This window comes from Oryx dammah, unplaced genomic scaffold (genome assembly GCF_014754425.2).
Source record: "Oryx dammah isolate SB20612 unplaced genomic scaffold, SCBI_Odam_1.1 HiC_scaffold_11050, whole genome shotgun sequence".
NCBI lineage: Eukaryota > Metazoa > Chordata > Mammalia > Artiodactyla > Bovidae > Oryx > Oryx dammah.
This window is the reverse complement of record NW_024080444.1, coordinates 6,548,384-6,573,757: the sequence shown is the minus strand read 5'-3', so window position 1 is coordinate 6,573,757 and position 25,374 is coordinate 6,548,384. Positions and strand designations below refer to the sequence as shown.

General features: G+C 35.1%; 1 long non-coding RNA gene across 1 annotated transcript in view; it reads right to left on the bottom strand.

Moving 5' to 3' along the window:
• LOC120860259 overlaps positions 1–25,374 on the bottom strand; it is a 665,889-nt gene that overhangs the window by 354,211 nt on the left and 286,304 nt on the right. The window contains exon 2 of the long non-coding RNA XR_005720290.1: positions 1,313–1,367. This is a non-coding gene — a long non-coding RNA (uncharacterized LOC120860259). The remainder of the gene's footprint in view (positions 1–1,312; positions 1,368–25,374) is intronic.

Sequence of the window (25,374 nt, the reverse complement as noted above, 5' to 3'; positions counted from 1 at the left end):
CACCATCTTTTACAGACAAAACAGACAAAAATCAAGGGGGAATGTTTGACCTCATTAGTTTTTCCACACCAGCTACTTGGTCTCCTCACTTCTGATTTTTCATCTATGTAGACTATCATAATGCTGTCATAGTTTTTCTAAGACACAGCTCTGATTATAGGGTTGCACAGATTACAGCAATAAACAAATAATAATAACGAGCACCTTAAATATCCATTTTTCATTTACATAGTAAAATATAATTTTTTAGATCAGGTTTCAAAACTTCCACCAAAGAATCCCAGTTCAACCTTTTGAAATAACACCTCACTCTTATCATATTTAAGGATTCAATATCCCCAGTTGCCAAATTGTCCCTATTCATTTCCACCTCCATGTTTCTCAGACTTCCCTCCTGAGGATGGATGATTTCATCTATCCTCACACATCTATACCCCATCGAATTCAAAATGTCATTTGCTTTCTTCAATAATTCATTCATATTCCAACAGATAAAATAAAGCCTCCTTCTTTTGAAATTCTTATTCTACTTTGACAAATTAGCAATCTCCACCTGTAATGTCATTACGTATATGTAGCCAATATTTCCCCACTCATTTGTAGATATTATTATACATAATGTCTTCATAGTAATAAATCTTCAAAAAGTTACTAGCTTGGTGTCAATACCAACAAATTATCTATCTTCATACACTGTCAACTCAAGTTGATCTTTTATTGCTTAGTTTTCTCTTGACATTATATCATACTAGTTCATATCACACTGATCTGGAATTATGTATTATTTGTATTGATGTTTGTCTTTGTTTAATTACAGAATTGTACAATACAAAAAGTGGGCAACGTTGAAATAAGATTTTGATTTGAAACTAGCTCTGACATTAAATAGCTCTATGTACCTGGGAAAACTATTAACCATCTTAAAGCTTTAGTTTATTTCTAAATTATGTATCAAAACCTTACAGAATTTTTTGAAAATAAAATGTAATGATTCTTATTAAGCACCAAGGACATGGCAAGGCCTGAAATGAATTACATCTTTCTGTTGGGACACCATCTCATGATTCACACTCTTTTTAAAAGGAAAATCCTGTAACTCAGTTTCTACATATCTTCCAAAGTGTGTAGTAGAACTGAACACAGATCACAAGCAATTAGTGCCAGTAAGCATATGCCAGGAATGGAAATAGAGTTTTACACAGACTTTTAAACACTGAATCTTAACTGAAAAATAAAAAATTGTTATGCAATAGATAGAACTCAGGTCAAACAGTGTGGCACATCTGAGTCTAGATTTGTAGATATTACTTACTAGCACTGTGACTTTGACACAGGTCCTTTACTTCTCTGAATCTTCATTTCTTCACCTGTGAAAATGAGGACATTGGACTAGATCCATGATTTTTAACTGTGCTTTAAAATATATTGGCTTATTTATTCTGTGAATGAAATTTTGTGGAATCATAACAAAAAGAAGCATTAAAAGTAGAGCTACTTTGGAAGTTTAGAGTCTCCACTTTTTGGTCTCTTCCTGTAAGGCTTAAATCTGGTCAATGATTTACAAAGGATTCATGAAGAATTGTGATAATTTAGTTTATAAAAACATCAACTCAGAAAGCATGTATAAGAAATGACAAAATTTATCCATTCATCCATGGAGGATATTTAGGCTGTTTCCACATTTTTGCTATTGTAAATAATGTGGAAATGAGAAATATCTTTGAGATATTGGTTTCCTATCTTTTGAATATATATCCATAAATGAGATTACTGGATCAAAGGGTATTTATATTTTTAATATTTTAAGGAAAATCCAGTGTTTTCCCAAAATGGTTGCTTCAATTTACATTTTCAAATGTTTGTTGATGAATGGATAAAGAAAATGTGGCTATATATTTGGCTACACACACACACACACACACACACACACACACACACACACTGGAATATTAATCAGCCTTAAAAAAGAAGGAGATCCTGTCATTTGTGACAATATGGATGAACCTGAAAAATATGATAAGTGAAATAAGCCAGATGCAGAAAAGCAAATACTGCATGTTCTCAATCATAGGTGGAATCTGAAATGTCAATTTCATAAAAACAGAGAGCAGTACTGTGGTTATAATTAGCTAGGGAGAATAAGATATGTATTCTACTGGTCAAAGAATATGTAGTTTAGTCATGAAATATAAATAAGTTCTGGAGATCTAAGGTACACAATGTGACTATAGTTAACAGTATTGTATTATACACTTTTGTATATACAATTTGTTACATTTGACATTTGTTTAAAGAGTAAATTTTAAATTTCTTGCTCCTTCCTCCTCAAAAACAATGGTAACCATATGAAGAAATAAATGTTATTTAGCTGAATTGTAGTGAATATTTTACAGTGTATACCTATATCAAATCATTAATTTATATGTCTGAAATATATGCACGTTTTAAATATCAATATTCAATTAAGTCAGATAGCCTTTTAAGTTGAGGGGAAATAAGTGAAAGGTCAAACTTTAAGCTATCTTTATATTCGCCAAATATTTCCTAAAGATTCACTGAAACTCTAAAAGGTTTCTTAGTAGGCATGTTACATACATTACCTAAAGAGCTAAAAATTCCAAATTGAAACTTTACAACTCTAATATTTAAATTCAGGAATAAAAGATAACTTGGATTATAAATGGGAATACAACTAACAAATAAGAATGATCATACATTGATGTTTTACATTTTAAAAACCATATTAGCTACAAAACTCATGTAGATGAGCTGTCTTCACACTTTAAATATCACTTAGAGTGTGTCATGATGAAGACCATATCATAGAATGGTCAGTGTGCAAAAATCTTGGAAGAAATTATACAAGAAATTAAACATGTGCTTTGTAGTGAGAGAGATGATTTGAACATTTTAGCAATGAAGTTCTAGGAAATTCACTCTGCCTCTAAGCTGCAACTTTGGGCTTCCCTGGTAGTTCAGACGGTAAAGAAACTGCCTGCAATACAGGAGACCTGAATTTGTTCCCTGGGTTGGGAAGATCCCCTGGAGAAGGGAAAAGCAACCCACTCCAGTATTCTTGGCTAGAGAATTCCATGGACAGACCATGGGGGTCACAAAAGGTCGATCATGACTGAGTGACTAACACACTTTCTAAACTGCAACTTATCTGTAAAATGCAAATAACAATATTGATCCCCCCTGATTTTATGTGCTTTTTGTTGTCTGTTTGCTTTTTTTGGTGACTGAAAAGTAATATTTAATATAAGGAAACAGTAGCTCTTTTAGGTGCCTAGTAAATATTAGTCCCTTTTCCTTCTCTTATATAATTTCATAAATATAGTTGACATTGCTCAAAATAAGCATGAAGAAATGTTAGCAACTCAACATGTTAATGGTCTCTTTCACTGTGGTTTCTAACTTTCTAACCTTTCGAAGCTGTTAAAATAAAGTCAAATAATGATACTGCTGTGGCATAAGTGTATGCTAGGATCAATAAAGTGTGGTGGTTGGAATAAATTGCAATTAAAGAGGTATTGCTTGATTGCTTGACAGTAGGTAGTCTTTCTGGGCCAAATAAACTCAAGCATCAGTCTGATTTATAGGCTAATTAGTATGGACTTCACATGCATTTCACTGGGAGACCATCAGATCATATTGACTTCTACATGCATCATGAGTGTGCCCTTGACTTTGTTTTGTGTCACTGACAGGTGACACATCCTCTTTACTTATTTACTTTGTTTATTCAAGGATATACTCATAATTTTTAATCATGTAGAACACAAGAAATGTAAAACATTTGTAAATGAGTACTGAAATAGCTGTTAAAAATTTAGTATTGCTGCTGGGCTTTTCCTGTTTCTATACATTTACGATAAAAATATGTGTGAATTCAGAAATGGCATAGGCATAAATATAGCAAAGAAGGATGGTTATTATTGAATTTTTGCAGCAATAGAAAAATACACATCAGCAATCAATTTGTAGGCTAGAAAAACTCAGGATAGGTGTATTTCATGACAAATTAGTTGACTAATTCCTTAAAAAGAAACATAATTTTTATTTTCTAAATAAAGAAGTATGCTTATCTAAAGAATAATTTTGCTTATTTCTAACATGTCTATTCAATGTGGTATTTTATACACAATAAATTCTAATATATTTGTCATTTTCAGTTGCTCAGTCATGTCTGACTCTTTGGGATCCCATGGACTGCAGCATGACAGTATTCCCTGTCCATCACCATCTCCTGATGCTTATTCAAACTCATGTCCATTGAGTCAGTCATGCCAACTAACCATCTCATCCTCTGTTGTCCCCTTCTCCTGTCTTCGATCTTCCCAGCATCTAGCTCTTTTCTAATGACAGCTCTTTCCACCAGGTGGCCAAATAGTGGAGCTTCAGCTTCAGCATCAGTCTTTCCAATGAATATTCAGGGTTGATTTTCTTTAGGATTGACTGGTTTGATCTCCTTGCTGTCCAAGGGACTTTCAAGAGTCTTCTCCAACCACACAGTTCAAAAGCATCAATTCTTTGGTGTTCAGCCTTCTTTATGGTGCAACTTTCACATCCATAAATGACTACTGGAAAACCATAGCTTTGACTAAATAGAACTTTGTTGGCAAAGTAATGTCTCTGCTTTTCAATACACTGTCTAGGTTTGTCATAGCTTTTCTTACAAGGATCAAAGTTCTTTTAATTTCATGGGTGCATACCTACACAATTATTTAGTGAATATGTGACATATGTACACTAAAGTGAGGTAATTTAAGCAATCCTTTGGATTATGAATTTTATTAAGGTATATGCTTACTCTTTGGAAGAAAATTTATGACCAACCTAGATAGCATGTTGAAAATCAGAGACATTACTTTGCTAACAAAGGTCTGTCTAGTCAAGGCTATGGTTTTTCCAGTGGTCACGTATGGATGTGAGAGTTGGACTGTGAAGAAGGCTGAGCGCCGAAGAATTGATGCTTTTGAACTGTGGTGCTGGAGAAGCCTCTTGAGAGTCCCTTGGACTGCAAGGAGATCCAACCAGTCCATTCTGAAGGAGACCAGCCCTTATATGATATATAATTGTTCCTTTTGAAGAATTGTCCTACATGAATTATACTTTTATATGTATATATACATATATAATTGTATTTTTAAAATATATATACTTATTAATATAATTGTACTTATAAAATATATATTTTTATACATATATAAAGCATCTTTCCTGTAAGTCCTACTGCCACTTTTTTGTAAATTCTACATTAAAAAAACATTGAAACAAAAATAAAAATCATGCAAAAAATACTCTGATGCCACACCTTCTATGTTATCCCATATATATGTTAGATATTTATTTTAGGTGCTATTGTTACACCCAGTAAATCCAAATTATATTTATTATAGTAAAATTACATAAATTTCTGTCTCTGAGCCCCATTTGCCTTTCTCTACATCTTCCAGAATGAAAGTTTTGCATAGGCCAAAGTCAAAAAGACTAGCTGTTTTTCTACATTGATGAATTCTCCTCAGTTTCTGACTTATAAATAGTATTCAATATATATTTGTTGGATGAAGGAACTAATCAAAAGTTTGACTACAAAAAGTGATTACAATATTTTGTGTTGGCCACAAAGGCTTTTCCATAACATCTTATGGAAAAACTCAAACAAACTTTTTGACCAACCCAATATTTGTGACTTTGTATATGAAAATACATTTTGATAATTCTGAGTAATCTTTTTACAGCTTTTATATATGACAGTATAAAACTACATTAAATTTAAGTAATTATACCAAAAATAGAAAATAAAACACTAGAATCAAAGAAAGCATTTTAAAGAACAAAATAGGATTCTAAGATAAAATGTTTCTGTGTAAAAATTAGAAGTCCTTGAAAAAAAAATATGAGAAAACAAATTAGGATCAAAATCCATTCCCTGGCTCTCAGGTAATGTCATCTAACATAAGAACTCAGGCTCCTTGAAAGCAAAATACATGTCTACTGACCTTGTTAATTTAAGGATTTAAAATAATACCTGGTTCATTGTGAAGACTCAGTTCAGATTTTAAATGCATTACAAATGAATCAATCAATTACTTGAAGCAGAACATCTAAGAATTGAAAAAACAGTATATAAAATGCCAGGAAAACACAATAAAGACTGGAAAATATAAAAATGTGTGATACAGTAATTTAACTAATACAGCATAGACTACATATGTTGTATTATAAGATGATGATACTATTTTAAACTACAAGTGATATTAGAACTCCAGAAAAACAAAGTATATCTGAATATATAGGTTTAAAAATATTCCACAATGAACCAGTATCCTTTTCCATTCTGAGTTCAGTGTCATTAACAGAGTTGAAGATAATATTGAGAGCATCTTTTCCCCATGTCTGTGGGAAGATTTTGTGAGGAGGAGATAGCATTTTGCTTTCCTGTCTTTGGGTTAATTTGCTGAAGTAAACAGTGGAAGAGAATGGATAGGTATAGATCTGAAAGCAAGAAGCACTGCAATTCTAAGAATGTGTGTTTTTGCATAGACCTTACAACAGGTGATCAGCTCTGACTGATCTTTGGTATTCCACTGGTCTGATCATCAACTTGTGTAAAATCTTAAAATAAGGAAGTACAGTTATATCTTCTGCATAACTGTGATGTCATTAAAATAAAGCAAGTGTTTAAATACTTGTATTTGCCAGGTGGTCAAATCTTTCTCTTCACCCTTGCATATACCCATCCTACCCATCTGCATCGATTTAATTCTTATGAGCCACAGACAAGCCCACTCCCATCCAGTTGCTTCTTGCTTCTGCCTGTTCTCACACTTCACTGCCTTTCTTTGGGGTTAGTTCAGATCAATCCTGCTTTTCAAGAGTACATTTTTTTCTCCAGGTAATTTTTTGTTAATTTTCAGATTACTTTTTATGAGGCAGAATTAAGATCAGTCTGAACTTCTAGCTGTAAATTACCTAAAATTGCTAATAACATATACCTATGACCCACTTTCTTAACAGGAAATACTGTTTCCTAGATTTTTTTAAGAGCACCATTTAAAGTAAAATAAGCATTAGAAAATAGTGTTTGGGGGTATAAATTATAAATTTAATGATTTAACATGCAGATGATTTGCACTTACTACAAATGCGAAAAACACTGTTCCATGCATAGCATGTGGGCTTTGCTGGTGACTCGGGTAGAGAATCTGCCTGCAATGCAGGAGACCTGGGTTTGATCCCTAGGTCGGGAATATCCCTGAAGAAGTGAATGACTACCCATTCCAGTATTTTGCCTGGAGAATTCCATAGACAGAGGAGCCTGACGGATTACAGTCCATGAGGTTGCAAAGAGTCAAGCAGAACTGAGTGAATAACCATGCATGAATGCATGGCATATATCATCACAGTCAAAATTCTATGCCTCTAAGCAACAAAATGGATGCTGAATTTTTGTTAAAAATATTTTCTTGGTCATTTATAGTAAATGTATATTTTAACATTTCTATTTTAAAATTAAAAAGTTTACCTCTCCCATTATTGGAATACATTGAATACATGGGAAAACATTAATGGTCATTTTCATTTAGTAATATCTGTAGAATTTAAAATTAACCAATTTTAAAATAATAATTTAGAAATGGTAAAATAATAAATTTAAAAAAGAGTCATTTGTGGTAAGCCTGATAATTATCCCCTAAATATATTCATGTTTTAATCTCCCAAAACTGTGAATATCTTATATTACATGGTATAGGATAATTAAACTGCCAATGAGGTGAGTTTAAGATAGTGGGGGTTATCCTGAATTATTCAGGTGGGTCCAGTGTAATTGTAGGGTTAGGATAAGTGAGAAAGTGAGGCAGGAGAGTAAGAATCTGAATGATATAATCTGACAAAGACTCTACTAGCCATTGCTGGTTTTGAAGATGGTGGTGATATCTGCAATGCAAGAAGGCTTTAGAATGTGGAAAAGGCAAGGAAATGGATTTCCTCCTACAGCTCCCAGAAAAAAAAAGCAGCTATGATATAAACATTTATGTACAAGTTCTTGTAAACTTATGTTTTTATTTATCAGGAATATAGCCCTAGTGGTACAAGTGTAAGATCATATGATAATTCTGTTTATCATTTAAAGAATCTTTCAAACTGTTTCCCAAAGTGGATGATACCATTTATATTCATTTATATGATACATACATTTACATGATATATACATTTATATATCAGCAATGTGTGAGGACTCCAATTTCTCTACAACGTCAAGAATACTTGTTATTATTTGACTTTTTACTTGTAATTATCTTAGTGGGTTTGTAATGATACCATAAGGGCTTCCCAGATGGATCAGTATTAAAGAATTTGCCTGCTAGTGCAGGAGACAGAGAAGATGTGGGTTTGATCCCTGGGCTGGGAAGATCCCCTCAAGGAGGAAATGGCAACCCACTCCAGTATTCTTGGCTGGAAAATCGCATGGACAGAGGAGCCTGGTGGGCTACAGTCCACAGGGTCACAAAAATCAGATGACTTAACAACAGGGCAGAAGCACGAATGTTACTTTACTGTGGTTTTGATTTGTATTGCTCTAATAATTAACAAAAAAGTGAGTATCTTTTTATGTGCTTATTTGCCATTTACAACTTTTTGGAAAAATGTCTATTCAAATCCTTCATCTATATCTAGTATCTTTTTAATAGTTAATAAATAATTATTTTCTCCTTTAGGAGATATTATTTATTTTATTATTAAAATATACATTACTTTTTAGAGAAGGTTTAGGTTCACAATGAAATTTAGTGGAAGGTACACCTATTTTCCATATACCCCCTACCACACACATGCATAACATTCCCCATGGACAACATCCCTGACCAGTGTTCACCAGAGTGGGATATCTGTTACAACTGATAAAATTGTATTGACACATCATTGTCACTCAAAGTCTATAGTTTACATGAGGAACCACTCTTGGTATTGTGCAGCCAATGAATTTGGATAAATGTATAATGATATATAGCCATCACGATAATATCATACAGGGCACCTTCATTGCTCAAAATATTCTTTGTGTTCTATCCATTCCTCCTTTTCTGCAGTCCCTGGCAACCACTGGTCTTTTCATTGTCTCCGTAGTTGTGCTCTTTCCAGAATGTCATATAATTGGAATCCTATAGTATGTAGTTATCTCAGATTGGCTTCTTTCATTTAGTAACATGCATTTAAAGTTCCTTCATGTCTTTTCATGACTTGATACTTCATTTCCTTGTGTCGCTCAATACTATTACATTGTCTGGATGTATTACAGTTTATTCATCTATTCACACACTGAAGAACACTTTCATTTCTTCCATGCTTTGGCAATTATGAATAAAGCTACTATAAACATTCTGTGTACAGGTTTTATGTGGACCTAAGATTTTAGCTACTTTACTAAATAACAAGGAGTATAACTGCTAATTCTAGTATCATAAAGTGTGTTTAGCTTTGTAAGATACTGCCAAAATATTTTCCAAAATGGCTGTACCATTTTGTATTTCCACCAGGAATGGATGAGAATTCCTGTTGTTCCATATCTTCGGCAGCATTTGGTGTCTTCAGCATTCTAGGTTTTGGCCACTCTAATAGTTGTGTGTGTGTTTGTGCATGCATACTATGTCACTTCAGTCATGTATGCCTCTTTTCGGCCTTGTGGACTGTAGCCTGAAAGGGGATCCTCTGTCCAGGGGATTCTCCAGGCAAGAATACTGGAATGGGTTGCCATGCTCTCCTCCAGGGGATCTTTCCGACCCAGGGATCTAACATCCATCTCTCATGTCTCCTGCATTGGCAGGTGAGTTCTTTATCTCTAGCATCACCTGGGAAGCCCCTAATAGTTTTGTAGTGGTATCTAACCATCGTTTTAATTTGTATTTCTCTGATGACATATTATGTAGACCAACTTTTTATACACTTATTTGACAACTGTGTATCTTTGAAAGTATCTCTTAAGGTCTTTGGTTATTTTTCATAGGGTTATTTGTTTTCTTATTCTCACATTTTAAGAATTTAAGAGTTCTTCATATATTTTAGATAACAGTCTGCAATGGACTAAATTATTTGTGTCTCTCCAAAATTCACAAGCTGGAATCCCAACTTCTAATGTAACAGTATTAGGAGGTAGAGCCTCTGGGAGGTAATTAAATCATGAAAACTTATGAATGTACTAGTGCTTATAAAAAGTATCCCAGAGAGTTTTCTTGCCCTCTTTCTGCCCTGTGAGGACACAGCAAGAAGCTGGCAGCCTACAGTCTGGAAGAAGGCATGCATAATATGTCAAATTTGTTCATGTCCTGAACTTAGACTTCTCAATCTCTAAGAATGGGGGAAACAAATGTTTATTAAATAAGCCATCTAGTCTGTGTTATTCTGTTAAAGCAATCTGTACTAAGACACAGTCCTTTATCAGACTGTGCCTTTTGTAACTATTTTTGTCCATTTTTATGAGAGCATTTTTATTCTTTTGAACGTGAGCAAGTTTTTTCTTTCTTTCTTTCTTTTTTTTACTTTACAATATTGTATTGGTTTTGCCATACATCAACATGAATCCACCACGGGTGTACACGTGTTCCCCATCCTGAACTCCCCTCCCAGCTCCCTCTCCATACCAACCCTCTGGGTCATCCTAGTGCACCAGCCCCAAGCATTCTGTATCATGCATCAAACCTGGACTGGTGATTTGTTTTAATAAAGTCCATCTTGTCGATTTATATTCATGGAGGGGATACAATTTAATATGGTGGTTTCAGGTATAGAGAACAAATCCATATACCTTTAACACGATGAGAACTTGGAAGGGGGAAATAAAAAATATAGGATGGGACTTGGATGTCACTAGAAATTTACCCTGATAAGACCAGAAAATTTTAAGGATTATGTCACTACAAAGTAACTCAGCATCATCCCTGTATCTTTCAAATAATAAAAACAGCAATATTAATGATGCTTTTTAAGGCAGGGGGCTAGATAGAATTAGGTTAGGGGAGGTATATGTTCACACTGTATAGAATAATATAGACTAGACAATAATTTTGGGGTTAATAAGTAGACCAATTACATTAAGTACACTTTTTCCTCCTCTCTGTGTTTTATTATATTTTATTTTATATTATTAAGCCCTGTCAATTTGTGTTTCAGCAATTAATTAGCAAGGACTTTTCTTTTGTAGTCAAACATAGTCAAACTAACTTCAACTTAACTAAAACTAATATTCAGAATGTAAAAAAATAATAAACAGAAATCTCAATTAAATAAAATCAGGAAACCAGAATGGGGAGCTGTCATACCCTATGATGACAGCAGAGACTAATAAGAAAGATCCCTCTTCATTCCTGGCAAGGTCTCAGCCAAAGAAAAGCCAGGAACTCTTTGTTTACTATAACTCTCTAATTTCCTTTCCCTCTTTCTAAAAGCATTCTCTTTCCCTTGCTGTTGAATGACTTGCACATGGCTCCCCATGGTTGCAGACCCCAAATTATGATTCTCTGCTGATCCTGAATATACCAGTTTTTGAGGAGTTGGAGAAATATATAACATCTATTTGTCTTAGGTCAACAAGAACCAAATCAGTTTATCTTGGAAGTAGGCATTATAAACAATTCTGTAATCTAAAATACTGCCTTTATTTTGCATGGTATTCATTTTACATGACAGCCTCTGAAGTGGCTCATCTGAACATGATTAAAATCAATGAATCATGTTTTTTCCAGCTCTCTGCAGTGCATATCAGATGGTTGACAATAACCAATTTTTTTTTCAGTACCCAATTATACATTGATGGAGATTAAGAGTCACACACAAGCCCCTTCTAAAAAAAATAGAAATGAATTTATTCAAATAGAACCTCTTATTCACTCTTAAGAAAGGATATTGTGTTGAAGCCATGGAGTGATTACAAGGTGCTAAGTAGGCATGTTGAATTCAGTCATAGCTGGAACCCTCAGCCTTTAACTATATATAAGCTTGGATCCAAAGCCATTATTTATCTAAGAAATAATACTGGGCAAAAATGGGTTAATATCATCTGGAAATTTGAATTCTAATCTTTCTTACAAGTAGAGGGTTTCTAAAATTTCATTGTATATTTGCATAAGATAAAAGTCCCATATTTCCCCTTTGTTTTTAATTTCTTAAGCTTTTTGAGGAATAAAAATTCAAGGACCTGGGAAAATACAAAATGACATGCAAAACAATACACATGTTCATGTTTTTCCCAAATAGAACTTTGATAATAAAGGTAGATGGTAGAAAATGCAGAACTGTATATATAAGTTAGCCATTCTCTTTAGGAAAACACTACTTAAGAGAGATTTTTGAGTCAATATTAGGTAAGCATGTTAATTTTGCAGGCACTGATAGGTGAAACCAATTACATTAAATCTCGTTTTAAGAACATAATGTGGTGGAAAGAGGACTGAATAAGGTGGTTTCTTTTTAAATCAATCTGTGGTCACTGCTTGTATTTCCAATGCATCCATTTTTATCTTATTACCCTTTGGCAGGTGGTCCATTTTCACCTCATTTTTGAAACTAATTGGATTGTGTTCACTGAATTAGTAAGAGGACACCATATTACAATCAAAACATACAAAATCATTTTATCCAGTTTAACTATCAATAGATTATAATTATACAAACACTCCTGCTGATCTAAAGTTTTGTTTCATAGCTGGAAGTATTTAACTCAATATTAGTGCATCACTTTAACTGGGCAAATTCTTATACTCAGTAATCTGTTTTGACCATTCTCATTCCTATTCTTCTTTCATCCTTTCTACCATGTTTCATTTGACTAGGGCTAAATTAACATGATTTATTGCTATTCAAGTAGAAATTTTACATCACCTCTGTAGACAGAGCAGCTGAGGTCCTGCATATAAAACAGACAACTGGCTTACATGTAAGGTTAAAGTAATGAAATATGGATCACAAGTAGTAATAGCTATATATGTGTGAGAATGTGGATTTATAATTCCAAGAGCATATGTAATTGAATGTACTGCTTGTTCAAGCGTTTTGAGATACTGGATATAAACCTTTCCAACAATCTATTCGTATTTGATTACATAATAGATACTGTCCTTTTTCTATTACTATATTTACTATAATATTTATTTAATATGTTGTTGCAGTGACTCAAGTACAGAGCTTACAAAACAGAATATCACCTGTTTTACGGAAGATTTTATCTAGAAAAATCTATAGTAACTCTCATATTTCTACTTCTCTTATACAACATCCATAACACTGGCCCTTAAATACTACACTATCTTTAGGTAACTTAAGTATCATGAAGAAAAGGTTAACATATTGAACAGAATGAATAGTGGAGTAAAATTCTCTCAAAGTTTATATGTCACATAACAAGACCCTTAAAATGATCAGAAAACCTACTTTTTACCTCATTTATCAACTGGTTTTCTTGAACCCCCCAAAAAAATCTGAAATAATCATTTCCAATATGCTCAGCTGTGTTACAGTTACATATTTGAAATTCTCCCTTTAAAAACTCCTTTAAAAAACTCTCCCTTATAATCAGGGTTTGGGTTGGAGTTGTAGTCATGTTAATGTTGTTGAGATAGTCCTAAAGTTTGCACCAGAAACAAGTTTCTGCAGAAAAATCTTGCAGTAATGGCCCAGTGACAGTAGTGGAACTACTAACAGCAAAACCTAATGCTTTTCCCTCCCAGCCATTAGACCGTCCTAGAGCTTGTTTGCTCCACTTCCTAACAGTACTTTTCAATCATCAATATTAACTGGACAAATACTTTGTTTGCATCATTATAATAAGCATTATTTAATTCACTCTCTTCTATTTTCAACAATACAACAACCTCTCGCCACTTCCTTCAACCTCAGTATTGGAGAAGAGGGAGTTTGGGAAGCATGGGGGATGAATGAATACTTTCAGAGGAATCATTCTGAAATTAACATAAAGCCTCTTAAGATGGGATAATCAAAAGAACCTTATGCTATTTTGAAAAATCAAGATTTTTCTTTACCTCCCACAAGATGAGAACACACTTTTTAAAAATTAGTTTGTGGCAACCTTATGCCAAAATATCAAAATAAAATTATACAAGATTAAATTTATTTAAGTCCATTTCCAATACAGGAAATTTAAAATATTGATTTATTTGGCTGCACTGGAACTTATAGTTGCAGCACACAGGATTCTTGGTTGCAGAATGTAAACTCTAGCTGAAACATGTGGGATCTGGTTCCCTGACCAAAGATCGAATCCAGGTCCCTTGTATTAGGAGCATGGAGTCCCAGCCACTAGACCACCAGGAAAGTCCACAAAAAAGGAAATTTTCATCATTTGTTGATAAAATTTGATAGTTTCAGCCTACATTACATTAGAAAGTTAGCTCCAAAACACAACCAATGACTATGAAAATTAAACTATTAGAAGTCCTCCAGCTTTTCTCAAGGGTGAATTGAATAATTGATTTATCTGTTAAACATGTGAAACATAAGAAAGACATAAAAATAATAAAGTGAATTTCCATATCCTTACAATCAAGCTTAAAAATTGAACTTCATCAATAAAATGAAAACCTTCTGGACTGTGTTCACAAACTATATTGTTCCCTCATCCTCGAGGTTACTAGTCATCTATCAGTAATTATAATTCCTATGCTCCTCATATATATATATATATATATATATATATTTATAAGAGTATAGTTTACCTCTTCCAATAATATACATGTATAGTATCATCCTTTAAGAATAGTTTCACAATTGCTCAGCTTTAAGTTTATGGAATTCATCTAAAGATGTATATATATATATGTATATAAAATTGGTAGGTAATTAAGTTGATAAGCATTCAGAATTTCCCTATTGTTACAATTAAAATACTAATATAGATGTATGTATATCTTTTGGATGATCTATTTGAAAGTCAATCTAGTGTACAGGAGATTTCCCTAAATACCATAGATATTGTCTTTTGCCCTCTGTATAACCTTTATTATCCAAGTCTCTAGGTTTCTGATGTTGTCAAATGTAAACAGAATAGCCACATCTATTCTTAATTCCTCTTAGGATTTTGTCAAAGATTTTCCTCAAATTCTTTGACTCTTAGTTATGAGTGTACAGGAATATTTCTTGTGTTTCATTCAGAACTTGTCTTGTATCTAGTTTGTATTGGGAAGGTGGTTTGAAATACCTTGTGTGTCACATTGCTGTAAGGGATCATATGAAGACTGAATTATGAGACAGCAGCTAGTGTGTTATCAACTTCTCTTTTATTTTGTTAGCTCCATTGTCATGCCATTTTTTACTGCAGGGTGGAAAGTACATCAAACAACTCCAGTAGAGAGGAGTGAGGGCATGAGAGGAATATGTACTCTGTGTCCTTTGCATGTGTATCATAACTGTGGACGTCATCATGGTACCTTTTTCTCATCTTAACATGTATTCTATAGTTAATTGACAGGGCATAGTATAGTCACTTTAAAAAATACGTTTTCACCAAACAGATGTACATTTTCTCATGGAAGTCTAATAAAAATCTTATTTTTCTTAGTTAAATAGTACAAAAAATAGGCATTTTAGAATTGTATATCATTTTACACATACTGTTATAAATATTCTTTGGGTAAAATAACAAGTTCTATGGCAAAACATTCTGAGAGAGATGGGAATACCAGACCACCTAACCTGCCTCTTGAGAAATCTGTATGCAGGTCAGGAAGCAACAGTTAGAACTGGATATGGAACAACAGACTGGTTCCAAATAGGAAAAGGAGTACATCAAGGCTGTATATTGTCACCCTGCTTATTTAACTTATATGCAGAGTACATCATGAGAAATGCTGGACTGGAAGAAACATAAGCTGGAATCAAGATTGTTGTGAGAAATATCAATAACCTCACATATCCAGATGACACCACCCTTATGGCAGAAAGTGAAGAGGAGCTAAAAAGCCTCTTGATGCAAGTGAAAGAGGAGAGTGAAAAAGTTGGCTTAAAGCTCAACATTCAGAAAATGAAGATCATGGCATCCGGTCCCATCACTTCATGGAAATAGATGGGGAAACAGTAGAAACAGTGTCAGATTTTAATTTTGGGGTCTCCCAAATCACTGCAGATGGTGACTGCAGCCATGAAATTAAAAGACGCTTACTCCTTGGAAGAAAAGTTATGACCAACCTAGATAGTATATTCAAAAGCAGAGACATTACTTTGCCAACTAAGGTCCTTATGGTTTTTCCTGTGGTCATGTATGGATGTGAGAGTTGGATTGTGAAGAAGGCTGAGCGCCAAAGAATTGATGCTTTTGAACTGTGGTGTTGGAGAAGACTCTTGAGAGTCCCTTGGAATGCAAGGAGATCCAACCAGTCCATTCTGAAGGAGATCAACCCTGGGATTTCTTTGGAAGGAATGATGCTAAAGCTGAAGCTTCAGTACTTTGGCCACCTCATGCGAAGAGTTAACTCATTGGAAAAGACTCTGATGCTAGGAGGGATTGGGGGCAGGAGGAGAAGGGGACGACCGAGGATGAGATGGCTGGATGGCATCACAGACTCGATGGACATGAGTCTGAGTGAACTCTGGGAGATGATGATGGACAGGGAGGCCTAGCGTGCTGCAATTCATGGGGTCGCAAAGAGTCAGACACGACTGGGCTACTGAACTGAACTGAACTGATGGCAAAACAAAAATTTGCAGAACTCTCATTTCTACTTCGGCATTTTCTAATCATCTGATTTGAGTTACTGAAGAACAACTTATCGGAGAAAGCAATGGCACCCTACTCCAGTACTCTTGCCTGGAAAATCCCATGGACAGAGGAGCCTGGTGGGCTGTAGTTCATGGAGTCGCGAAGAGTCGGACACGACTGAGCAACTTCACTTTCACTTTTCCCTTTCATGCATTGGAGAAGGAAATGGCAACCCACTCCAGTGTTCTTGCCTGGAGAATCCCAGGGAAGGGGGAGCCTGGTGGGCTGCAGTCTATGGGGTCGCACAGAGTTGGACATGACTGAAGCGACTTAGCAGCAGCAGTAGCAGAACAACTTATGAATAAGAAATCTATATCCTGGTATATTCCCTGCTTTATAATTTTTAGTTCTTTGTAATATTAGCAAACAAACAAAATCCAAAATCTTTCTGGGTCAAATAAATTTGCTGTGCTAAGTTTCTCAGTCATGTTCAACTCTTTGAGACCCCATGGACTGTAGCCCACCGGGCTCCTCTGTCCATGGGGATTCTGCAGGCAAGAATACTGGATTGGATTGCCATGCTCTCCTCCAGGGGATCTGGAATATTCAAAATACTCAGACTTCTCAATCATATGCTCATGTAAACTTCCATATTTTGTAAAGGAATGTTAGGTTAACAAAAGAAAGCCTACAGGATTGGTATTCTATAGATCATTTGGGAAATGCTAATGCATTTCTGCACTTTATAGAAAAATAGAAATAAGATGAAACTCTATGATCAGTTCAGTTCAGTTCAGTTGCCCAGTTGTGTCCGACTCTTTGCAACCCCATGAATTGCAGCACGCCAGGCCTCCCTGTCCATCACCAACTCCCGGAGTTCACTCAGACTCACATCCATTGAGCCTGTGATGCCATCCAGCCATCTCATCCTCAGTCGTCCCCTTCTCCTCCTGCCCCCAATCCCTCCTAGCATCAGAGTCTTTTCCAATGAGTCAACTCTTCGCATGAGGTGGCCAAAGTACTGGAGTTTCAGCTTTAGCATCATTCCTTCCAAAGAAATCCCAGGGCTGATCTCCTTCAGAATGGATTGGTTGGATCTCCTTGCAGTCCAAGGGACTCTCAAGAGTCTTCTCCAACACCACAGTTCGAACACATCAATTCTTCGGTGCTCAGCCTTCTTCACAGTCCAATTCTCACATCCATACATGACTACTGGAAAAACCATAGCCTTGACTAGATGGACCTTCCTACTTTAATTAATACACATATTTTATATATTACAATATAGGCTAAAGTTGCCAGTAGAAATTTACTGATCATGTTTACTAAGCTAAAATCTAAAGTGGTAATAGAGAATACCTAGAGGTGTGCACTGGGGATAATACAAACACTTTCGGCAGAAATATTAGTATCTACTAACTGGATATATTCACATCTCAACTTATTGACTTATTTATCTTTTTTTATTTCGGGGGGGAGCTTTAAAGAATAGAAAAAATGACTTTATTCATTTTCAGATTTTTTTTTAATTTGTTCATTTGAACCAAGCTCAGATCTGCTTGGCCAGACACTAATGTGATTTCCTAAAAGCCTATTAATGCACTTCAGAAATATCAGCAGCAGCAAATAAAGCAGTAGAGACAGTGCCTCTAAGAGGATATTTTTCTCCCAGGAACGGTCTGTTTTATGCTAGACATGCCAAACATCAACCAGATGACTTAACCATAAATGGACCCAGAAGATTCAATGCACAAAAATTTCTTTCTTATGGGCTTGTCCCAAATACTCAAAATGGCATTTCAAAGTGTTGGTGAGCAATACTTGAGTGATTAGCAATTCTGTAGAGATTTCTGCTTTTTAAAAACTCACACATATTTTATTTATTCAATCATTGTGATACAACTATGTGAAAGTAAAGAGAAAGTGTTAGTCTCTGTCTGAATCTTTGCAACCCCATGGACTGTAGCCCACTAGGCTTCTCTGTCCATGGGATTCTCCAGGCAAGAATATTCGAGTGGAAAGCCATTCCCTTTCCAGAGGATCTTCCTGACCCAGGGATCAAATTTGTGTCTCCTGCATTGCAGGCAGATTCCTTACTGTCTAAGCCACCCAGGATAAAGGTATTAAATATTCCCATCATATAGATGAGGAAAGTAGGCTCAAAAAAAAAAAAAAAAAAAAACTACTCTAACACATTCTAGCAAAGATTGATGTATGCCTTATTATTCTTGTGTGAGTGAAAGCATTAGTCGCTCAGCTGTGTCCGACTCTGTGCAACCCCATAGACGGCAGCCCGTCAGCCTCTTCTATACATGGAATTCTCCAGCAAGAATACTAGAGTGGATAGGCTTTCCCTTATCTAGGGAATCATCCCAAGTCGGATTGAACCTGGGTCTCTTGCATTGCAGGCAGATTCTTTACCTTCTGAGCCACTAGGGAAGCCACTTATTACCACTAGGGAAGCCACTTATTACCCTTGTGCAGTGCAGTGCATTACTTAGTAGCTCAGTCATGTCTGACTCTCTGCAGTCCTATGAACTGTAGCCCACCAGGCTCCTGTGTCCATGAGGATTCTCTAGGCAAGAATACTGGAGTGAGTTGCCATGCCCTCCTCTATGGGATATTCCCACCCAGGGATTGAACCCAGGTATCATGCAGTATAGGTGGATTCTTTAGTTTGAGTCACCAGGGAAGCTCCCAAATCTATTTATGTGGTTGTGCTAGGTCTTAGTTGCAGCATGTGGGATCTTTGAGCTTCACTGGGCATGTGGAATCTTTACCTGTGGCATGTGAGATCTAGTTCCCTGACCAGGGATTGAACCTGGGCCTCCCCTGCATTGGAAGAGCAGAGTCTTCACTGCTGGACCACCAGGAAAGTTTAAGAGAGTACTTCCAGGAAGATTTGAAAAAGCAACTTATTACCTTTGAAAGTGAAAGAAAAAGTGAAAGTTGCTCAGTGGTGTCCAACTCTTTGCAACCCCATGGACTATATAGTCCATGAAATTCTCTAGGCCAGAATATTGGAGTGGGTAGCCTTTCCCTTCTCCAGGGAATCTTCCCAACCCAGGTATCAAACCCAGATCTCCCACATTGCAGGTGAATTCTTTACCAGCAGAGCCACAAAGGAAGCCCCTACTTCTCCCTTAATTCTGGACAATTTCTAGATGTTTATTTCTAAAGTTTACAGATAATATACCCATAAGAAAGTTTTAAAAGTACACAGGTACCACAATACTTTATATTGCTCATTTATAAATCATGAAATATACTACTCTCAGTCAGTTCAGTCACTCAGCCATGTCTGACTCTTTGCAACCCCATGAACTGCAGACCAGTCTTCCCTGTCCTTCACCACATCCCAGAGTTTGCGAAAACTCATGTCCATTGAGTTAGTAATGCTACCCAGCTATCTTATCATTGCCATCCCCTTCTCCTGCCTTCAATCTTTCCCAGCATCAGGGTCTTTTCCAGTGAGCTGGTTCTCCTCATCAGGTGGCCAAAATATTGGAGATTCAGCTTCAGCATTGGTCCTTCCAATGAACATTCAGGACTAATTTCCTTTAGGATGGACTGGTTGGATCTCCTTGCTCTACAAGGAACTCTCAAGAGTATTCTCCAACACCATAGTTGGAAAGCATCAATACTTCAGTGCTCAGCCTTCTTTATTGTCCAAATCTCACACCCATACATGACTACTGGAAAAACCATAACATATTGACTAAGTGGACCATTTTCAGCAAAGTGTTGTCTCTGCTTTCTAATATGCTGTCTAGGTTTGTCATAGCTTTTCTTCCAAGGAGCAAGTATCATTCAATTTCATGGCTGCAGTCACCATCCACAGTGATTTTGGAGGCCAAGAAAATAAAGTCTGTCACTGTTTCCATTCTTTCCTCATCTAATTTCTATGAAGTGATGGGACCAAATGCCATGGTCTTAATTTTTTGAACATTGTGTTTTAAGCCAGCTTTTTTACTTTCCTCATTCACCTTCAGCAAGAGGCTCTTGAGTTCCTCTTTGCTTTCTGCCATAAGGATGTGTCATCTGCATATCTGAGGTTATTGATATTTCTCCTGGCAATCTTGATTCCAACTTGTGTTTCATCCAGCCCAGCATTTTGCATGATTTACTCTGCAGAGAAGTTAAATAAGCAGGGGACAAAATACAGCCTTGACATACTTCTTCCCCGACCAGTCCATTGGTCCACGCCCAGTGCTAAGTGTTGCTTCTTGCCCTGCATACAGATTTTTCAGGAGGCAGGTGAGGTGGTCTGGTATTTTGATCTCTAAGAATTTTCCACAGTTTGTTGTGATCCACATAGTCAAAGGCTTTAGCATAGCTAATAAAGCAGAAGTAGATGTTTTTTTTTTCAGGAATTCTCTTGCTTTCTCTATAATCCAGTTGGTGCTAGTAATTTGATCTCTGGTTCCTCTCCCTTTTCTAAATTCAGCTTATACCTCTGGAAGTTCTTGGTTCACTTACTGTTGAAGCCTAGCTTGAAGGATTTTAGCATGATCTTGAAAGCATGTGAAACGAATTCAATTGTTTGGTAGTTTGAGCATTCTTTAGCATTGCCCTTCTTTGGGAGTGCAATGAAAGCTGACCTTTTCCAGTCCTGTGGCTGGCCACTGCTGAGTTTTCAAAATTTGTTGGCATATTGAGTGCAGCACTTTAACAGCATTATTTTTTAGGATTTGAAGTAGCTCAGCTGGAATTCCATCACCTCCACTAGGTTTGTTTGTAGTGATGCTTCCTAAGGGCCATTTGACTTCACACTCCAGGATATCTGGCTCTAGGTAAGTGATCACACCATCATGGTTATCTGGGTCATTAGGATCTTTTTTGTATAGTTCTGTGTATTCTTGCCAACTCTTCTTAATATCTTCTGCTTCTGTTAGGTCCATACCATTTCTGTCCTTTATTGTGCCTTATAGTAGGGTTTATATATTAAAAAAGAAAACAGCCCCAAAATTAAGAAAGGGAAAACCAACAAATATAATAGCAACACAAAACTAATATTTTTCCTCAACCATCAGTGGAATGTCTTACGTATCTCTGTACTGTATTTCAGTCACATTTGAGAATATTGCTTCAGAAACACACATGTCTTGACTTTTTGCATGCTTGATTTAACAATCATAAAACTAAATTTTTGAGAATTCTTTACTAGAAATATGTGTTTTCAAGAGGCTCATGCCTTAATAAAAATTGGCATGAATTTTGGCAAAAATTGGCAGTATTACATAGAATGAATTTTGGTGTTTAATGACCTGATTTCAAAATCTTGCTCTGATTTGCTATATGGCCCTGAGAAAATTATTTGACAACTTTGTTCAGTGCCTGTACATTGAGATAAGACTAATATTAACATCAAGAAGTTACTGTGAGGATTAAACCAGCTAACATATAGGCAAAGTGCTTAAAACAACTTGGCACATAATAAGTCTTGGAAATGCATTGGTTATTATAATTATCACAGCATTATTACATCACATTTTGACCATAAGAAAGATATTATTTACAAAGAGATAAAAGGTATCTATGACATGACAAACACAACATAAGCACTAAGTGTTTACCAAGTGAAAAGGAAGGTTCCTTGACATTAAAACAATTTGTAATCTAGCAGAGAGCCATGAGATCACTGGGGATGTTTCCATTAATCAGAGGGGAGTATTTAGTACTTATTTATAATAAAGAAAGAAATATAATTGTGTGGAGAAATTTTATAAAAATATTTCAATGAAAAATTGACACAGCATTATTGACCATACTGACACAGTGGCAACAATATGTTTCCAGATGCTCTATATTCAAAAGTCCCTTTGACTCTATAGTTAAAGCCTACAGTACATGACTTAGATTCATGGATTAGAAAAACCCTATTAGAAGGCTGATGTGTAACACTCAAGAAAGCATATTATAGGGAAGAGAACAAATGAGACTATTAGATAATGAAATTCTACATAATAAATTAACAAAGGTTTATCTTCATTAAAAGATCATATTCCTATCGAGAAATTCTTTCAACAGAAAAATCTGCTACTTTTAATCATGAAGAGTATATTAAATAAAATTCATGGTAAACCTATTTGGAGATAAAACAGCAAATAAATAATGTGCTAGTTTTATTTATTTTTTAATAATCTCCTTGTAGGATATTATCATTTCATTGATCACTGAAGCAAGCTTCAAGTATTTTAACATCCAATTAAAGATAGTAGGGTGTGCATTCACTTTTAGTTTGGTACTCTTTTATGTGTAAAATTCCTTAGCTTATGGCTGCAATGTCTGTGGATTAATTTTGAAAGATTTGTACTTATTGATATCATGTTTAATATAACAATCTATTTGAAAAGTTTTGGATTTTATAAAAGCTATTAAAAATACCCTGTATTTATTATATTCTAGCACTGCTGCTGCTAAGTCGCTTCAGTCGTGTCCAACTCTGTGCAACCCTATAGACAGCAGCCCACCAGGCTCCCCCGTCCCTGGGATTCTCCAGGCAAGAATACTGGTGGGTTGCCATTTCCTTCTCCAATGCATGAAAGTGAAAAGTGAAAGTGAATTCGCTCAGTCGTGTGCAACTCTTTGCGACCCCATGGACTGCAGCCTACTAGGCTCCTCCGTCCATGGAATTTTTCAGGCAAGAGTACTGGAGTGGGGCGCATTGCCTTCTCCAATTCTTGCACTAGTACAGTATATACTGTTATTAGAAATGTACCTACTACATAAAGATTCTTTAATCTGAAATTCTATTTACTTACTTAAGAGCATTCTATGTTCAATATAGTAGTTAAATTTCATTAAAGGAGTCCACTAACATTATATATTTTGAGTTTCACCAAATAATGTATTTTCCTATCCTGTAGTATCAGTATATTATTTCCCATATAAATATTCTATTAAATCTTATAACTTCCTGAACTGGTGATTGGTATACTGTATGTAGATGTAGGGTCATTTCAAATTCACACTTTGCCATAGAAAATCACATCACTGCCTTAATATTATTGAAAGATGTGTACATATAACAATAAATCTAGTACTTAATAATGTGGAAAAATTATACCAATGGAGAGGATTTTTTTTCCTAAAATTTAGAAATTCTTAGGTTTTAATTATGGACTTCCCTGGTGGTTCAGTTGGTAAAGAATCCATCTGAAGTGAATAAGGTTTAATTATATCATTAGTTCTGTCTATAACATTTGAACATCCATTATTTGCCATCTATTTTATATAAATCAAAATAACAAATATTTAGTGCCAGAAAGTTATGGGTAAACATTATTTTCTAGTATTGTGTCTGTACAAGTACATTTTCTTACATTTGACTTTTTAATCAAAGTAATATATATATGATTAGCAATCAAATAATAAAGAAAAGCTTATAATAAAAACCAAAGTTGCTGTCATCATTATCCCCTCAGTTTTGTTTCCCAAAGATAAACATTATTATGTCTCTAAGCTGTTCTTTGTCAAGTTTCCTACCATCTCTTGGTAATAAGTATTTATTTTAAATACAGTCCCAAAAGCAGTTGATAGCTTTTAAGTCTTGGAGAATGCTAAAACTAAAATATACATAAGCTTTTCAGTAACAAGATTCTGGCACAAATTATTAATCTGTTTTCTTTAATTTATTTCTAGAAGCAACAAAGTAAAGCAGTATAAACTAGCAGTATAACGGGTTGAGCATAAATCTCCAAAATATCTGTTTTTATAATTAAAAATAATTGTGTGTGCTGCTGTGAACTAAGTTCTGCAGTGTAATTAAACATATTTAACATATATTAACTCTATAAGTAATTTGCATAAATTATTCTGCTTAACAATTTTAGTGTACACCAGAGGATACTGTGATTTATATCAATGCACTCTGTTAACTGAATGGATAATGATATGGTTTTAAAAGTTGAGACGTAATTATAGGCCCTTTAGAATCATCAAATGAAGGATATTATAGGCTATTGGAACAATTTGCAAAAATTATAGGGAGAATTGCATGTGCTGTTTTGAAAGTTGAATTGAACCTCTATACCTAATCATCTGACAAATATTAACCATTCATTCATATTTTCTCAATGTTCCTTTCCAGATCTATTACTTTATATGCTAGGCTTTTATCCAGAGACTCAGTATTATGCATACACTTCTATATAATTACAGTAAAATTTATCCTAATTGAAAACATGGAAAGAAATTGAAGTTTATGAGATACATGGTAGTACAATAAACCTAAATGCCTAAACTTCAGTTCCAATTCTTGATTTCATTACTAAGAGGTCAGTCCTTGCACAAAAGCTGGCTTCAGTTTCCTCATCTATAAAATGCAACAGACTTGGATTCATAAAAATTCAAAGAAGTCCCTTCAAGTACTTCATATAATCAGTCACAATTGCTCTCAGTTTTATTTGTTATTCTAGTATTTATTTTACAAAATGAGAAAGCAATGTCATCTCATCAAGTGTCTATACCATGGCACTTGATTATCTAGAATGGAGACTTATCCACATAGCAACTCATATTTTCTTTGGCTCACTCTATCACTCTTCTTTCTTTCTCTCTGCAAAGCATTTTGTGGGTAGAGTATAAAATTGTCAGAGAGTATAGGTGACTACATGAATTAATGTGGGACAACCACCACCTTCTTCCTTGTCTCAACCATG